Consider the following 19,814-nt stretch of genomic DNA (forward strand, 5'->3'; position numbering starts at 1 on the left):
CATACGCCTAGTGATGCGTTAACATCACACCCTCAAACACTTCATTTATATATACCATGTGCTAAAATTACCGCAAATCAATTTGTACTTTAACGATTCCATGGTAATCCTGTTATAATAATAGACAGCCAAAAAAAAGTGCATGCAAGTCACATAGTTAATCTTAAAATAGGGTATTTAGTTTTTGGACCAAACAGACATTTTTGCCAAATGTGTAGTCAGAGCGCTTTAATGCATTGGTCTACTTGCTTGTTTATTGAAAGGAAGCAACCTAATGTAATATCAGTGTGATGGTTTAGGCGCCCTGTGAGCAGCGTCCGTCTGGAGTAATTTCATACGTGATCAACTACTTCTGCATTTGGTTCGACCGGTGGTTTTACTGTAGTATCTGATGATTTTGGCTCTTGTGAAATCATGAGGTTTGTTCGTCAGAATCGCAGAAACGCACACCTATTATTAATAACCGTTCACGTTGCCGACAGCGTTAAGTCATTGCAGTTGTGTTTTCGGTCATTATTTTTTGTTAAAAAAGGTTAGTTATGACAAGGCAAACACACCCCGTAAATATAATTATGTAATTATCACACACACACACACACACACACACACACACACACACACACACATATAAATAAACACATTAGTCCGTCTATAGTTAAAAACGGTCCAATTTAGGATATGACACCGTTTCTAAATTGATATAACAAGCTTAGTGACGTCAGCGTTTGTCTACGTCATATATGTAGGCGCGATGGCCTAATGGCAGACGAATAGTTTTACGAACCGGAAGTGATTTTAAAAGTGTATGCTTAATTAGGACAATAGATAAAGGCTGACTTTGATGTGGTTTTTGAACAGTAAGCACTAGCTAAATCTGGAATTAGTAGATGGATCAAATGTTTAAGTGAGGATAGGGAGAATGATAATGACGATACAAAAATATAGGCCGTTGTCATCTACTTTAAACGAAATGGTCGATTCTATGGAAGTATACGTGAAGGAAGACAGATGTTTTCGAGAAGTAGCAGATAATTTTGATATTTCTTAAGAAAGTGCAGAGGAAATTCTGACAAAGGAATTTGGAACGCACATGGTTTTGTGCCGATTGAGCGAACTACCGCTGAGGATGCTTACATAGCGGGAGTGAATGGGAAGATCTTTATGTAATGTGATTGTATTGATATTCTCGAAGAAACATAATTTACTAGAAATATTTTGCTTTCTCCTTTTAATACATTCCGCCATTACATTTACATTAGGAGAATAAATAATAAAATTGGGGAAACCTGATCATCCTACCTATACATTCTAGGGGAGATAATTTGGATTCCCTATGTGAACGATAACCCTCTCTGCTACTTAAAGCAACACAACATATAATCATTTGAACCGTGGCCGCTCTAGCAGGTTAAAAAGATAATTATTGAAACCGTTTGTTACCGTCAAAATATACTGCGAATTCAGCGAAGCTAAGAGGTTTTCTTAGTTTAATTGGGTCTGGTGATAGTCTGGACCTAACTCACATGACCCTCCAGATTCGGTTATGTCTCTGAGAAGCGAAATCCAAAGATTATAAAAACTCTAGAAGGCTCACTCTGCATGCCAGGCAATAGCTTATATGGTGTCTCGGATCGAAACGTTGCGCTTGAACGCGAGGACCCCAGACTTCGTTCTAATTTCATAAGTTGCTATCTTCATGAGGCGAATCTCATCTTTTGAGGCGCCAGAGTACACCGAGCGTTAAACCACGAATATAGGACTTGGGACGAGATATCATGCTTTCTCGCTTTCACGGAGAGAAAGATTTTTTGCGGTTCCCACGAATTGTCTCTGTGCACTTTAAGTAGTGCCTGAGGTTGCGGACGATTTTGCATGGCCGCTGCTCTCGACTTATCTATATACTAGAATTTAGACTACACTATGACGACACTCTAATTGCCCACTGACGGTAACAGTTTATAGAATACAAAGCCTGGTTATGCCATAAGGGTCACAGAACCATCCGATCTGAACCGAAGATAGTTCAGGTCGATTGAAACAGCATGTAACTCGTTCAGCCTAAATGGCGATGAGAAAGCTGTCAAGCGACATGTTTTTTTTTATGATAACAGCTTCAGCGAGTTTGGGGCTAATGGCTCGATATTATCTGACTTGAGCTATGTTTGGACAAAGGACAGATTCCATTTTGGAAATATGATAAGGGATTTGTTCTCTTCAAATCAAAATTGGTTTGTAAGTCTGTTAGATCGTTAGCATGACTGATAACTCCTCTACCATGATGCCTGAATGTATCAGATGTCATGGAGAGATAGCTTTGACGGTAATAAGTACCTACTTTTCTCATTGCACAGCAACAACACGTCGGCTAGTTGAGAGATCGATTCATTCAAAGAGATGATGTTAATGACTGGACACGAGTCCTTGAAATCACGCCAATTTCCCTCTTAAGCCTTCAGAATGGAGGGTCTTCTTGCTCTCAACATTTCTCCACAATCGAAGGTCTCAGTTCGCTTCCTCGCAAGATTTCCCTGACAAAAGCAAGACGGTCCATGCAGGTCTGCATTCACGGCCCAAACTTCTGGGACCCGAATCGACGAGACAAAGGTAGGCCAGTTGTGGTTCTACCTTTTTGCACAAAGGTTGATCATCATAAACCTTTAAAGCGCACAAATCCAATGAAAACCCGATGGATGAAGGGACCATTCCTCATGGATAACCTGACACTTTTTGGAGAGAACCTTGGCCAGACTATTGAGTCCGCTTGGAATGTGTATGACTTGTATGTCATTCTGAAGTTGGCAGCACCAACGAAGAAGCTAGCAAACAAGCAAGCACACGTCGGACAATTTGGTGCCCTCTCCACATTTTAGCAGGTAAGTCACCAGTAGAGATTTTTCGACACAATTCGGACTTACTTTTCGCAGAGTAGTCCTTCTAGAACTGTAAAGCGCTTATGATAGGTTTCATTTCGAGGTTGATGTGAAGAGGCAGTTCCCCGTTTCTCTATTAGCTGCTGATCGAATTCCTGCAACAAAACTAAAAATTGGACCCCAAACCGCACCTAATGGCGTCGGGAAATAGCGTCACTTCCGGCTGGGGCTTCTGCAGAGGAATTCTTACTGTAAGTTAATTGTGGTTGCACCAATGACAGAAATGATCGTACCGAATTCATGATAATGACCTTTTCATCTAGTGGAAGAAGAGCGCTATTGAACCAGCAATTTCATTTGTAACGGGCGCATATAAAGGCGGCATAGCGGGATTAAATCTGCTGAAACACTGAATAAACCAAAGAGTTACAAGAACATTCTAACTGAAATTCTAGTCATATTGGGACCAGACTCCATGAGTTAGACAATCCGTAGGACACGGACATAAGGGAGACGTACAAGACTGAGATTTGTTATATACTCCATATCCAAGTGGGCAAATCACTGGGATGGGTTAAGGTTGATTTTTTTCCCTCTTTACGAGAAAACCGAAATGATTCAAAAGAGATAGGAGATCGTACTTACCCTTGCGGAGAATAGAACCTACCATATGTTTTGGAAGATATCGTCCAGATGCAACACCGTTGCCGAAGTCGACCAGAACAGGGTGACTACGCCATTGATAGTTTGATAAAGTCAGAGGAGCTGATATTTAGACCTAGATTAGAAGTGCTCGAAATTAGTAAACTTTGACGTGGTAAGCAAACCGAAGAAAGTAGGGCATATGTGAGATCGATACTGATGCCACACTCATACCTTCGGACGGAGAGTCGTATAGATATTGAGTCTCTATCATGAACGTGTGAAAAAGAAAGAATTCTTTAAAAAGTCTGTGATCGGCCTCAGTTTACTGTTGACCTTTTTGTTCAGGAACAACAGTTATTAGAATCCCAGAGATTGTGCTTTTCTTTCAATCTCCACCGCCCATTTGTTAATGAGTGACTGTGTTTCCTGCTGAAGAATATCATCCTTGTCCAGATCTGACGGCACATCCTTTAACAAGTGAGAGGAAGACAAAGAGATAATTGGATAAATGAAATCCGAAGCCTCTCCGTTATGACCTCCCGGTAGTCTGTTTGAGGGCCGTGAGGGTATTCAGTCAGTGGCGGGAGATAATAGGCTTTGGGATAGAGAAACTTGGTTCCTTACCTTCCATGTAAGAGGTGACTCCTAGACTGCATCGACTGTTGTCTTCTAGCATAAGGTTGAGATGTGAACGGCACTTGGGACATACAAGATTGTGACAAGGATGCCTCTTTTTTAAACGAGCTGGATGGGTAGTTCTTGCCAGCCTCCGAACTTCTTCAGTTTTGCCCTTAAACAGCAATGGCTAGTCAAATAAAGCCACCCTTTAAAGCAAGATCGTGATACGGCTTTAACGTCGTGGCGAGCAAAGATGTATGACGTCAAGATAGGCAAAGACAGTTAATGCATTAGACATTAAAATGGTGAGCTACTCTGTTAATGATCCGAGCATGCCTGTTGGTTTCTCTTTTTCCCGCCAATCGGGAAATTGCCAAACTGGTCAAATCCTACATCGAAGACGTGGCGACAATGTTACGAACCCGCTCAGATGTGGCGAAAAACAGATTATATCTACTTTATAAAAATGTTATGACGGACAGATCTGTCATTACTATCTCCTTCTATCATTTAGATCTCAGTAATTTTATAGAGATGAGGTCGTAGACATGGCGAGACTTAAGATCTTTCCGTAAGATCTTGATTGAGATGGCTGGACTGGATGGATATTCTGCTCAACTGGTTGGGCAATAATGGACTGCTCTTGACAGCGAAACAGTTGTATGGGATGGATCCATGAAAACCTCATGCGTCCGGACTTAAAGCTCGAAGGCCATGCTCAGATATTGGGGGGACTTACGCCACCTTGGCTGCCAAAAAATTTGGGTATACTCCCCCATTGTATGATAATTGCTTGTGATTCAGTATCTGAAATGGCAATTTTAGAATCAACCATAAGAATCGCAAAATTAGAAATAAAATAACCTTTGGTATGGTTCAAGAAACGTTATAAATTGTTGAAAATAAATGTATATATTGCAGATGGATATTTGTGTTGTGGGGGGTGTTGTGGAAGGGTTATTAATGATCAAACGCTGCTGACATGCAAGTATATGAACAATACAACGATTGATATAATTACACCGTGTCCGTTATGTATCTTGATTCGACATGAAAATGAAAATTAGGAAGAGAGCTGCTATAGTCATGCGATGGTAAAGCTTGGTGAGGGAAAAGAACTTCACAGAAAGTTAAGCAATGTTTGAAAATCAAAATATTGAATATTTTCGAATTTATTCAGACAAACGCATTTGAATTGGAACGGTTTAAAATATATCCTAAACTCTATAATACTGAAGTTTTTCTCTCAGAAGGAAACCAGATAATCGTGTCTCTTTGACCAACGCTAATTGAGGGACATAACATTGATTCCATATCACTTGTCACGACTAGAGCGGAAGCAACCAAAGGTAAAGATCAAATGTAATGATCAATGTATTCGGTTACCTAGCAGCTGATATGCTTGAAAGTCCAAAACTGAAAATAATTGAAAGTCAAAGTTTCAAAACACAAAAAAGTGTTCAAATAGCCTTTTTCTAGTCCTACCGAAGAAAGTTTTAAAATATCTCGGGTGAGATTCACACGGTCTCTTGGTTGTTTATACACCCCTCCCGATTTTAAAAACGAAAACCACGAAGAATATGAAGAAATTAACAAAACCGAGTGGCCGAGTGGTCTAAAGCGCTCTCCGTTACGGATCACTGCCATCTCACCTCTGTCTGCGTGGGGTCGAGTCTAGGATTCGGCCAATGTGGGTATGTGAAAAAACTTGCCAGTAGCTTCTCGTGGGTCGGTGGTTCTTCACGGGTTTTTTCCCGGGTTCTTCCTCCACCATTAATACTGGCCGCCATGCATAGCTTATCGTGTGCTGAAAAATGGCGTTAAACCCCACAACAACAGCAACAACAACCATTTCAGTAAAACCTGTGTCGACTGCGTCAAATATTTGCAATGTCTAGTTATAATATTTCTAAAAGAAATTGAACAAATAAACAAATAAAACTCTTGTATGCATGTGTTCAAAGAGATGTAAATCCAAACTTTATAGAATTATTGATATTTCAAAGACGGTGAACTGCATCACATCTGTAGCTTGAAAACTTAGAGTGGCCTAAGCAAATATAGCGACTGTGTTGCTAAAGAAACCTCCGTTTGATTCGAAACGCCAACAAGATACAATGTTTGGGACCCCCTGGCGAAAATCAGGTTAGAAATTATAAACCAATCAATGAAATGATTAAGCTTTGTGCTTTTTGTATATCCTTCATGCCTTCTGTTTTTAAAATGGGTACCAAAAAAACGGGTTGGTGCGAGAATACTGCAGTTGCTTAAAATCTGGAATTCTTAAAGGGAGAACATAATCAACGATAATTTTATGAAAGAGTTTTCTGTCTACAACAAACAGGTCGAAATATACAAAGATTAAAATATTTTTGTAAACAAAACGAATGACGGGTTAAAGTATATACTTGTGAAATAGAAAGCATACGATGACTATTTTAAGAGGCGGGAACTAGATGACAAGATGGCCATTAAATTAAAGCATGTGTCGAAGACTCACGTCTAATCTGAAGACAGCAGATGTATAAACACAACAGTATCAAGGAACACGTAGAATTTGGAATGAGTTTCTAGATTGTGACTGGTGCAGAATAATTGGTGCAGAAAAATGAAGGAATTGAAGTATACATTATGTAAGATACACCGACGGGGAGAAGAAGGTGGCGGAAATGAATTACTTCTAGAAAAAAAATCAAGAAAAAAATAGAAGGGATGTGAATGTGGGTTAAATAGTAAATAGATATTCAACGTATTTGCGCGAGAAAACCAAAGAACGACTTAAAATGTTACCCTTGTTTGCAAGTATATTTAATGAAATAAACATGTGCCGCACCTAAACTAAATTGTTAAAATTCTCGTCATTAGGCATTGTTTATAGCTACACTTTAACAGATGTCAGTTATGACTCTATGAATGGATACAGAAAACCGTGTTATATGAGATTTTAGCCGATTCCATATAAATGGCTAGTGTGATTGGCACCATCTGGTGGTGCGGTGCACTATTGGCATCTAACAGATAGAAATGAACCATAATTAGTCACATCACTATGTAAATTTCATGTTTCTTTTTCAGATACGAAAACTGCTGTCAGACAATAAACTACCTTTTCCCAATATTTTACGGATCCCATTCAAATAACAGTATCATACATGAAGCAATTTTAATCATCAGCAGCAGTTTTAAAATTTCACCTCAGTATAACTAGACAGGACTAAATATAGGTCACATCAGCATAATAAACTCATCTCAATATAACTAGATATAATTCACCTCAGTATAACTAGGTGTAACTCACCTCATTATCACCTGACAAAATTAACCTAATCTTAACTAGATATAACTTACCTCAGCATTGCTATATATAGTTCACCTCAGCATCGCTTGATATAACTCACCTGATCTTAACTAGATAAAACTCACTCAGTATGATTAGATATAATTCACTTCAGCATTATTTGATATAACTCACAAAATCTATTGTAGATATAACTCACTTCAGTATAACTAGATATAACTCAACTCAGAATAACAAAATGCAGCTTAGCTAATCGTAACTAGATATACATCAAAAGGATTTTAAGAAACGAATGCTTGATCGATCATGGGTCAGATGAACACAAATCTGTACATTAAAATTGTTGGAAATACTACATCGGCAGTTCTGTTTGATTATTATAAACATAAATATGGCAACGGAGCAGGCATTGTTATAGCCTCTTTCGGTAAACTCATTATCTGCCCTTTCCGAACTCTTTCGTGTATGGAGGTTGCTCAAGAAGCATTTCCAGTAGGTAGTGCCGCTTGTCGACATTCGGTGATGGCAACACAAAACGAAGTGAATGAAATTTTATTTCTCGCCATGGGCAAACTTTCCAATTAAACGCCCTAAATAAATGCGCGCTAAAGTAATTGACGGATAATTGTTAGACACAATGGATACAATCACATATCAAAGGTTATGGCATTGTTACACTGGAGAACATTTTCAGCCGATTAAAGGTCGACAAAGATGAATCTATTGGCTGGACTTGTTAGTTTCTGCAAGACAGCTACGGAACTTGCAGACGACTGTTTTTGCAAGGTCAGATCTAAGTTTCAGAGCCTATACAACCTTCACGCTAGTTGCGCAAACATGTCATCTTTTACACGGGTTGTTTATATAGTTGCGGAAGCTGTTAAAATATTAATGGCGCTAATAGAAGAACACAGACGAAGACATTATGGTGAAATTTCAACAATACATTAGGGATTCAGACGTGACAGGATGCTATGCAGTTGTTGGTAACGATGTATGTTTGCTGTCATGGTTACGAAAATGGTTAGTATCATTTAATACAAAAACAAAGTACATCAATCTAAAAAGTGCGATCAGACTTGAATTAAACCCTGCCATTAATACCATTGTAGTAAAGGATGATATTACACGGGCTGATGAACAACGTGTAACACTAAGACAAGAAACTACACAGGACAAAGAGAAAAGTGTGCATAAAAGTTGTGTCGAGAACAAGGATTATGACCAAGATAATCCCACTGCTGCAGTTGTTAATTATATCCGATATTCGGGTGTTCAAGTAACATATCAGAATTTAGAAACATGAGAAAACAATTTTGATCATGACATAGACATCCAATCGTTTGTACTGATAACATTGACTATAGGATTTGCTGTGGTTTACTTTTTGAACTAGTTTATGAATCTTTAATCCTATTCGTTGTTTGTTTACACCTTTGGTCAGCAACGCAACAAAAACAAAACATAATTTAAGAACAAGTAATCAGTAAACAATGATTAGCTAGAAAATAAAACAAATGAATTAACCTTAATTAACCCTTGTGACCTCTGAGACCATATCTAAACTAGAGATTAGGCCTTACCGTTTATGATTCATGGTATTAGTTATATAGAAGAATGAGAACCAGTCTAGTTATGTGTGAAGCTAAAATATCAGAAATACAGGTTTGGCTGGCCATGATTTTTTGATAACGTAAGATAAACTTTTAGTAAAACGAACGTTTGGGAGTTTATCCTATTTGTAACTGAAAACAACAAAAACAGTGTTTAATTGATGGCATTTCAGTCCTTTTACGAACTTGACTTCGGAAACATAGCTGAAATTCGTACCTTAATATTCTGCTCCGAAATTAAAAACACGTGTTATTAACAAAAGTAAATCCAAAACATGCCGCGGGACACGACTTTCACCACATACATGCTTGCATCAAGGATGGGTCTGTACTGGTGAAAATAATTGTGGGCATTAGCTTCCAGAAATTTAAAGTGTTTGAATTTGTAATATCATGTGTTTCCTTGGGTTGACTTGGTACTGAGTCCTACATAGAACAACAGCCTTACAGTGTGGTTCCACATGTACATGTAGAAGTAGGTTTAGGTGTAAACTTATTGTTTCTTTTGTGGATAGCAAGCTAAATGAATATCTTTTGTCAACGTCAGAATCTTTTTAGTGGGATATTAAACACATTTTCAGATATAGCAGCTGTTTTCAGGAAAGAGGTTGGGTGGGGGAATGTGTCGATTTGCCTGTATTGGGTGGGGTGTTACAAATTGGTTAATATATGCGCAGTCAAATTTATAAAGTTTCAGCAATTTATCATTTATTGAGATCAGATACGAACAGTTAGGTCTCTACCACCATACTTCATCCCGATGACACCTGATGATTTGTGCCTCATCAATTTTATTTTGTATATGTTTGGCGACTTCCTATTTTGTATTTTAATTGGATTATGCCTACGTTACATTGCAAATTGGTTAATATATATGAAGTCAAATTTATAAAATTTCAGCAATTTATCATTTATTGAGATCAGATACGAACAGTTAGGTCTCTACCACCATAATTAATCCCGATGACACCTGATGACTTCGTGCCTCATCAATTTTATTTTGTAGCTGTTTGGGGACTTCATATTTTGTATTTTAATTGGATTATGCCTACCTTACATTAATTTTAAATTATATATGTTCTGGAGAAATTGTAAGTTCTGTCATTTAAATTTTATTTTCTTGAGTAAAATATGCACATATAGATAGTCACCTTGAACGTTTACTCATTTATTGCAGAATTGGACAATGTTGATAATATATTCCAGTTTTAAATTGAAGAGGGATAAATGGTGATAGCATAAAGGTGGCTCTTGTTTAGACAGATTTATTTTACTATATTTTCTGATTTTTCTGAAATGAAGTTCAAATACTTAAATGTTGCCTGAAGTGCACCATTCCTACTTTTAGTGCACGTGACTTTACAAGCAAGTTAGTATTCACTAATGTAATTTTTGACAAGCAGAACTGTTTACTTATGCATTCCGTTGCTATACATAGATCTGTCGAGTCAAGCAACAGTGGACATAGGACTCAATGTACTAATTATATATAAATCTGGAAATAGGTGAAGATAAAATAGAGTATATATGATTTTGACTGGCCATGATTGTTTGATATCGAAAAGTAACATTTTAGTAAAACAAATCAAGTCAATGGAACTAGCTTGTTATTGCCAACACAGCAGATTTTTATCCATTTGAATTTCTGTCTGTTCTGGACATCTATGTATTGAAACGACGACTCCATTATTTTTCATCTTCGTTTATTGTTGTAATAAGGTTTAAATTCAGAGCAAGATTTTGTAAAAATTCATTTTGTAATTTGAAATAGTAGACATATATTAGCTCATAAGACTAAAATATATTGACTGCGAATAGATTTGAATCTCCAGTAATTGCACTGTCTTTTCGGTGGTACAGGCCATGTAATACACTTAACTATTTTTATTTCATAATATAAATAATTTATACTGTATCTGCAACTACGTTATCGGCCTATTCTGAAATAATGTTCAAATTTTGCTAGCAGTTCAAATCAAGGACTTTTAATCAAATATTTATTTCTTGAAATAATGCCTCGATACAGCCGGAAGCAATTAATCTGACGCTGATAAACTCCTTTTATAAATTTTCTCGCAGTCTGTCTTTTCCACGACAATTCAATAAGCATATTACATTCCTGAATTTTTTTAGCAGACGGCACTAAATTTACATTTCTTTGATCTAGTAATTTCGATTTTATTTTTAATATTCTCGTCTCTGGAGATGCATCTTATCTCAACACGAGATTTTAAAACGAATTATTATAAGCAAATAAAGTAACTTTGTTCAGAAATGTTTTCATCTTAAAATTAGAGGTATTTTGAAGGTACATTAAATTTTCCCGAGATCCTCATGCATAAGAGTTTTGAGTTGTTATGCATATCAATGTGTGATACGGTACCAAAATATACTATGATTCATGGACTTGGAGGTAATTTGTTTTTAAAAGAAACGAGTTGTCCTTAAATTTTCTTCTACTGTTATACGAGATTTTAAACGTCAAAACTGTAATTGGCCCAATACTTTCAATTCGTATCGTACTTATATAAAGTAAGTGCATGTTTCTACCCAAATAAACCATATAATGCGAATGAAAATAATAGTTCCACCATGTCAGTCAACCTTACTTAGCGTCTATTCATCTCGTTACATATGACAAATGCAGCGGCGACAAGCTGCTGCCTGGTGTTCGTAATTGCACGGTATTACCTAATACAGGTAACTGTGTGGAAGCGAATACAGGCAACGTCGACGCAAATTTACTAAAATGTCAAGAATAAGTATTAGTTTGGGATTTAAACGTATTGGTTGCATTGATCTTATATTGTGAAGTTAGTATACCTTTCTTAAAAGTAGTAACGTTTGTAAACTTTGTTAATTCTGAAATCTAAATAAAGGATGGGTGTGGGGATTAAAATAAATAGAGGGAGTCACTGATTGCTGAACAAAACCTACGTCATTTATAAGAATCTTTGCTAATCGGGCAATTATCTTAGGCATATTTTTCATTCAACATCTGAGACAGAATTTGTTGTGACTAAAGATTCGCATCTACGTTTGTATTTATGTATTAATCTGTCAATCGGTCCATGAATATTGTGTTATCGGTAAAACATATTGGCGGATACATGAAAGAGCCCGACAGAGAGACAGACCGACAGACTGTATTTTAATTTTAATTTTGGCGAAATGTTGAATAGCTGTATTTGCTGTGGGAAAAAAATTGAATGAAACTTAAAAAGTGACAATTACACCATAAATGTCGAATTATTTAATAGACTGCTGCCATAAAAGAAATGCGTTTCGTTGTTTTTACTGAGTGTTTGTTTAGTATTTGCTCGACAAGTCTTTGGAAAATAATGGAAAAATATTAATTAGATTAAACAAAATTGAATCCACAGTGCCGATCCGCTTAAAAATTGCGAACAGATGTTTATTTAAGACATTTATTTAGGATTTATTCTTGTTCAAATAAAAAAATCAAAATATAATTATGTTAATATATTAGTATTTTTCTACTTATTTGGGCACCTTGAAAACCTCTCATACATCCAATGCTAGCATAGTAAAAGTACTTTCCCAAGAACACAAATGTGGCCGATTTCGGCTGGTCGAATGGTACAAATCGAAACCGCACCCTTTTGTTGGAGAGTCCAACCACCGAGCAACCTCAGCTTCCACCTCGTGATAATGTAAATGAGTGGAACTATCGATAATTAAAGAAACAAATGCGGTCAGATATTGTTCAAAGATGGATGGTTTGGAGGTGGTTTAGCATCTTTGTGGTGGTACAAATAGAGGTAACAAACAGACGAATATATGGATGGATTCATTCAGTGCTTATAACTTGTTTGGTTAATGGTGTTCAGTGGTTGTCAATGAATAAACAAATGAATTGCTGATGAAACTACGATTTGATACATACAAATATGTGAGACAGACTCAGTCTGATTTTTGTTGTTGTTGATATTCTGCTAATTTTAGTTCAAGGATTAAAGAAACAAAAAAGTTCTTCATTTATACTTTCCCCATATTAATATTTTTCAGACATAATATATGTAACCGACAAAGAGACAAAAAACAATTATCTCTTGTGATCTACAAAGAGCGTGCGGAAATCTCTAAATGGACCGTTTGGAATCGAACGAAATAATCCATGAAATTACTGGAAGACATAATTTTTCACTGCTACATTCAGAAACTCCATATACTGGCACTGCCCAATCAGGCAAAAAAAAAATCAACACAGCGAAGAACTAAAGAATGCCTTTAGCAAAGTAAACCTCTTTAAATTTGTGAAATTTTGAATGAACATCAGCTCTCTTTGTTCGTGTAATTTTTCATCAAATTACAACTCTCCCATTTGGTACAGTCGAAGTATGTCTCTTCCCATTTACCAACATTATCTCCCTCTTATTGGAAACAAATTGATTTCGCATTTTCTGAAATTAAAAGCCTTTGAACAACGCATCTGATGCAAATCATGTATTCATCCAAACGAAAAGAGAACATTTCTATTTGTAATTTTTCTTTCTTATTTGCTTTTCTTATTCCACATGACCTGAAACATAATATGCATTTTATAGACGGTTAACGTTCAAACTCGTGGATTCCCTAAGGGCATACAGGATTAGAAATAAATAGTCAAATAGCACTAAATTTATACATATTGCCGTCTGAAGTTTCCGCTCACTTCTTTACGAAATGATTGGATTGCATTCATAAAAGACCCATGCAATGAGTTCTAAGCACGGTATTTGTACTTGCATGTAAGTAAATCCAAGAAAACAATCTTTCATCTCTTTAATAGCGATTCGTGAATTGCATGCGACTTGAGCCCTCCTTTCGACATAGAAACAGTTGTATTTTTTATAATAGTTATGTTAAAAGAAACAGACATGATGTACAAGAGTTGCGGATTCAGGGCACCAGTTTTGGTGTTCTTTTGTGTCTTTTTACTTTTTTCGCCAAAAAGTCTGTTCAGTCAGTTCTTAAATTAACCAGTGACCGATCGTTTTATGTTGGATGTGGACTGACCTGGACTTTTCTTTCTAAGCAAGTTATTTTTGTTTGGTCATTTATATCAGGATAATTTTTTCAGCTAATATAATGGATAGAAGTTGTACCTTATATCTCTCAAATCAAAGCAAAGGTATTGTTTTAAGTAATATGAGAAGTATTCATACATGGTGACCTAGTAGCTATGTCGTTCTTTTCTCGTTTCCTCCATGAATGTTGTCAACCTCTTTTGCAAACCTCTCTGTATTTTATCGTGTTCGCATTGGAAGTGCGCGCGCGCGCGTGTGTGTGTGTGTGTGTGTGTGTGTGTGTGTGTGTGTGTGTGTGTCCACTAATGTTTACCCTTCGGATGTATATCGTCTATATTTATTGTTTCTTGTGATAGTCCATTAGTACTTGTGGTTAGTGTACTGTGAGAAAAATTAAGAAACTCGTGTTTCGGCACGCGAATTCTGTCCGTGTGTACAGTATGATTTAAAAATGCTTTTTTATTTATTTTTATATATCTGTCCCTCAAATAAAAGCAATTGTTTTGCAATCAACTAACCAATCCGTTACGATTCGAGCCAGCTGAGGTGAACACGCTTTAATTTGAATTGCTACGCTAGTATTTAATAAAGACACACACCTTATCCTTGAAAATCTTTAAAGTTCAGATTAATCTCGATGATGTTTTTAGTTAAAAAATGTCATTAAGGATTTTAACCCATATTTTAAAGGTACTGTTCATTGGTAAAAATGATTGTAATTATATTTTTAAAAATAAAATTATTTTGAAACGGTGTCAAATATTCACAGATTCATCTGCCTTATGTCTTAATGCTTATTCAAGTAAATTTTCCTCATTGTATATTTTCCAGTTTAGTAAACATAAAGTTTCTAAATGAAGATCTATATCACATTTATTATTTTGTTTGGCTGTCAGCTGTTTCTTTATTTAGTTTCCGAATCGGCAATGATTTGCTAAGGACTGTCTTGTTTCGATAGCAGTCTTGGTTTAATGTCATTCACTTTACATATTTCTATATCTGTCCACGAGTGTGTCTCTGTAATGTGTTGCTTATTCTCGTTTTATGTATATTTACCTTTATTCTGTATGTCATAATCGTAATAGTTAGCTAATCTAAAATGAAATTAACTCTGATTTCTGGATTTCATATCATGGTAGTTCTTAATATAAACTAAAATGGTAATAGTTATAAAATATTGGGGTTTTCGCCTCAATCAGCCTAATACACCAACATACGTCTGGATACGCTTCAAAGTTCTCTGTGAAGGTCAAAACCCATTGATTTTAGAATAGGGTTACAAGGATTGCATATTATTATTATTTTGTTGGGGAGGGTTTCTATCTATTTCGGGTTTAAGTGTGCGCTGCAATTGCTGCAAACTGTCAGCGTTTTGTACTACGTGACCGCAGAAAGTCATTTCCGGTCAGTCGACATGATTAGTTCAATTTGTCGAAGTTAATTTGACGCCTTGGTTGAGTACACCCTTAGATAGATTTTCGATTTATTTTGGTGCCTTAGCAATTATTTCTAATCTTAACAGTATTTCTGTTTTCTTGATGATTTGCAGAATTACTAATTCAGACATTAGCTATCATCACATACTGCGTATTAAATCCACCATGTCAAGTTTGCTTGTTGAAGTTCGGTCCATAGTAAATTTGTCATCAACACAAAATCGTACGTTTAGTCCCAAACCACTATTTTGTACCCATAGGTTATGCCCTAACAGAACGAGTTTTTGTCTGTCTGTCTGACTGTCTGACTATGTATGTATGTATGTATGTATGTATGTATGTATGTATGTATGTATGTATGTATGTTTTATTGTTTGTATGTAGATTCGCCTGAACGTTTTCTTGTTTTCTCTTTTCGAAATAAAAAATATTCTCTACCTTTTATTGACATCTGTTCGCTTGATAAATACTTCACATTCTAGTTTTGCTAGCCATCCAAAAGTTCTTTTTTTTAAAGGAAAACGATAAGAAATTGTATTCCTCAAGTAGAATTCTTTTCATATCAAATGTACAACAATCACAGTGTTTTACAATGCCTCATTGTCAAATCTCCAAAGCACTCGTCATAAAAGAGAAATGTTTACCAACCGAGTGACAGATATTTATAGTCTTAAGACCCTTCATTTGAAGTACGTGTTTTTTTTATTGTTTAGCGTGTAACCCTTGATGGAAAATCTGATTATATATTTGACTAGAGCAATCAAACTCCACAGGCTTGATATCTGACATCTTAACTAATAACTGCTTAAATATTCGTAATTTCCACGTCACTCGGTACACATCGGATATCTGACACCGTGGTTACATATAGGTCAGGTTCCTAATTGCCTGCTTGAGCAAGTTTTTATTTCTTTGAAATAATATTGCGGGCCCATACAGGTTAGTATCAACTCTTGCCTGAATCGGGATATCATATTTTACATGTCCGTTTGCGTCTGTGAAATACAAATAAACAGAGGGAAAAAGATGTGACAAATAAAAATTAGAAAATTTGTAGGTGATTCATTGAAAAGAAAGTGACAAAAAAATAAATTGCGCCTGTTGTTTAAATAGAAAAATTGTTCAGTTGTTTTTGTTTTTTTGGACTAAAGTTGGAATAAATGTCATGAATACGCTTCCTTTCAACTATATAATTTATGTATGCATCCTTCGTCTATTATTTTCCACAAGTCCATTGTACAACTTTTGACCACCATCTTGTCTGGTATTAACTACTGTCTGCTTGATTTAAAAAATGGCCGGTCCTTGCATGCTTTTGTTTTGTGAAGTGTTTAACTAGAGCCCTCTGTTTGTCACATTATACGCATAGTTAGTAAGTATCTGTCACTTTCTTGCTTCTTTCCTGGTGTAATATGATGGTTCCGCTATGTGATTGGACTTGTGATTACTAGTACTTTTCGTCCGAACATTTGTCATTTTAGTCATATTTTCATAAACCAGGAGAACTATTTAATGATTTCGTTTTTAAAAAATTGTCTCTAAAGCATATTATGTGTCATGCAGTCTTATTGTTTGTCTGCGAAAAATAATTCGTACATAGCGAAGCATTTCAGTTAAATTGACGCAGGAAGTCGATACAAATATTTAGAAAAAGAACCACTTTGACTCAATGAAAGTCTAAACATGTCAGCGGTGTAGAGTGGAGATACTGAACGATATTGAAATTTAATACGGTTGTACATTTTAGTTTGCTTGTGTTTTGCTCAGGTTTAATAAATAAATAAAAATAAATAAATAAAACAAACATATCAATACATTATTATTCCAGGACTCGCCTAAATGTACAATGCTCTTATGATTATAAGACCAGTCAGAATCGAGGTATTATATTGCACAAAAAAAAACCACTAGCACATACTGAATGCAATTTGAATTTTAAATGTAGAAAATATATACAGTTCTTCATTCATAACGTTTTATTATGGCAGTCTTTTGTCCAGTATAACACTGGTCAAAAAAAGTATCGATAAAGAGAGAACAAAAACCATAGCGAACAACTGTGAAAAATTCAGTGAGGACTTCATACTTGATATTTTCATGAAAGAAGGAAACGAATAACAGTCTAAATGAAAAACACGTTTGTGGAAAGCTTTTGTTCCATCTAACAATTTAAAAATTTGTGTGATGGAAAGTCAGAAAAGTTATCCAATATACTATCTAAATATTTAATAAAGTCAATTATCAATATAAAGAAAAAGATAACGTTGAAAGGTTTCGTGAAATATCACCAATTAGGAAAAGGTTTACTCGTCACATCACAAAGCGATTCAAACATATCACGTGATGATCACCGTGAAAACTATTTTGTTGCTATGTAACAGCTTTTGAAGATCTTAGTAATATTTGTGGGGAAAATTACAAACGAGATCCTGTTCATTATTACACCCCTCCTGGATTAGCACATGGTGCAAGTTTTAAGATATCTTTGTCGAAGTAGAAATGTTGACCGACTATAGTACGTCTATGATAATTTAAAGTGAACTAAGATAACGCAAAGCATGAATGCTACATGGACAGATGTGGAAAGATATTTAAATAAATAAGTACGAGTGGGCAAGGTCAATTTGTTCACGATGTATTCAGCAACCAAATGACTTTATATTTGTATATGAAAGGTCAATGTCAATTTGATTTAATATGTTTCCAGCTACCAAATTTCATAATAAATGGGTCATGAGCCAGGAAAATATTAAATGTGAGCCTAGGGACAAAGTTCATGAATATAACAAAATCTATTCGAATTAAAATTATGTCAGGTGAGGGACAAAGCCCATAAATATAAGAAAATATAGCATAAATAGTATGCGAATGTGATACAGGTTGCCTCAATTGGAATCCAATGGAGTACACCAGTTTTCCAAGTCTTTTCTTTAGTCACAGAGTTTTAAGTAAATCTGAAACCCGGTGGAAGAGTGTACGGGCACAGAGGACAATGTTCTCATAATATCTGAAAATTTAATATTGTTCCAAACTATCTACAAATTGCAAACTGTATAATTTCAGTCCTACTATTTTGAACATTACTTTTCATTGGTCTCATCTTTCGCAATTTATAATTCACAATTCATAACACCAATTCATCTTACTTTTCTAAAACGAATCAGATGTCTCACATTTTTGTACATCATGACGATGCTATTGTTATTGAACTAGAAAATAGTATCATTGCAATACGATATGGCAAACGTTTTCACTAGCTTTTATCCCTGACTTGTCTGCTCATGGACTGTTAAGTATCTTCCTTTACCTTCAGATCACAAAACGGATACAGACTGCATGGTACAATCAATATATTTGGACATTGCTTTGGTATTACAATCACTAACCTTTTTCAAAGTTAATACTGATCTGGTTGTGATACGGTGATTGCATGTGATACGGTGATGCGCTGGATCGACTTATTTGTCTCCGTTCGGTTTCGTATCTTTTCATGCTTGCAAAGGGTTGTGTATTTACTATAATTTGCAGTCGTGCATTTGCAGTTGGCACAATTACCCACAATAACGACCAACCGTCTTTCTTTTTGTAAAGCTTCTAAACATTTTAAATTATTTTAAGAAACAGTTTTAAAGTAATAATTACACTAACACCAATTCGTTAATCAAATATTGTTATAAAAAAATAAGTTTTAGTATTCTTAGTTTGTTTTGGGTTTAGTTTAGTTTTTAAGCGTTGCCATATTTTGCTGGTGAGAAGATATGTCAACATCGTGCACAGCACGTGTGCATAGGACACTACGAGTAGATGGATAAAGATCAATGCAATCAATAATATTAAAGAACAAAGTCACGTGACCAACCTCTCTCAATCATAAGTTCATAAAATCGATCGTCTATATCATATACATTGTCATGTACTTTATTTTCTGTTTCGAATCCATCACAATCGATAAATTTGACGAAATAGTTACTCCTTCCGAATGCTAGGCCGTTAGCTGTTGCACATCCATTGATCATTGCTGCAGCATCCATTTTTTAAGGTACGTAATGATAAATCAGTATATTTAAGAGTAAGTAATTTGGTTCTGCTGCCAGTATTTATTTTACATTCTAACCAAAACGGTCCTTCTTTGTGTTTCAATCCAGGTTTTTAATCATTGTCCTCTTCTGGATAGTGTCTACGTAGTTAGTTTACACTGCAAAGATCGTCACCCTCGGCGAGGTCTTTCATCGAAATAACATTCTTTATTAGCATCCAATAAGTACAAAACAAGTTAATTGTTTTGCTTTCCGGAGCTGTCTACG

The 19,814-nt window shown here is 35.7% G+C and overlaps 1 protein-coding gene across 3 annotated transcripts in view; it reads left to right on the plus strand.

The window, feature by feature from the left end:
• LOC149797903 (uncharacterized) overlaps nt 1-19,814 on the plus strand; it is an 83,517-nt gene that overhangs the window by 25,992 nt on the left and 37,711 nt on the right. The gene's annotated exons all lie outside the window — the stretch shown is intronic.

The sequence above is a fragment of the Sinohyriopsis cumingii genome, chromosome 6 (genome assembly GCF_028554795.1).
Source record: "Sinohyriopsis cumingii isolate HCF-2022 chromosome 6, ASM2855479v2, whole genome shotgun sequence".
NCBI lineage: Eukaryota > Metazoa > Mollusca > Bivalvia > Unionida > Unionidae > Sinohyriopsis > Sinohyriopsis cumingii.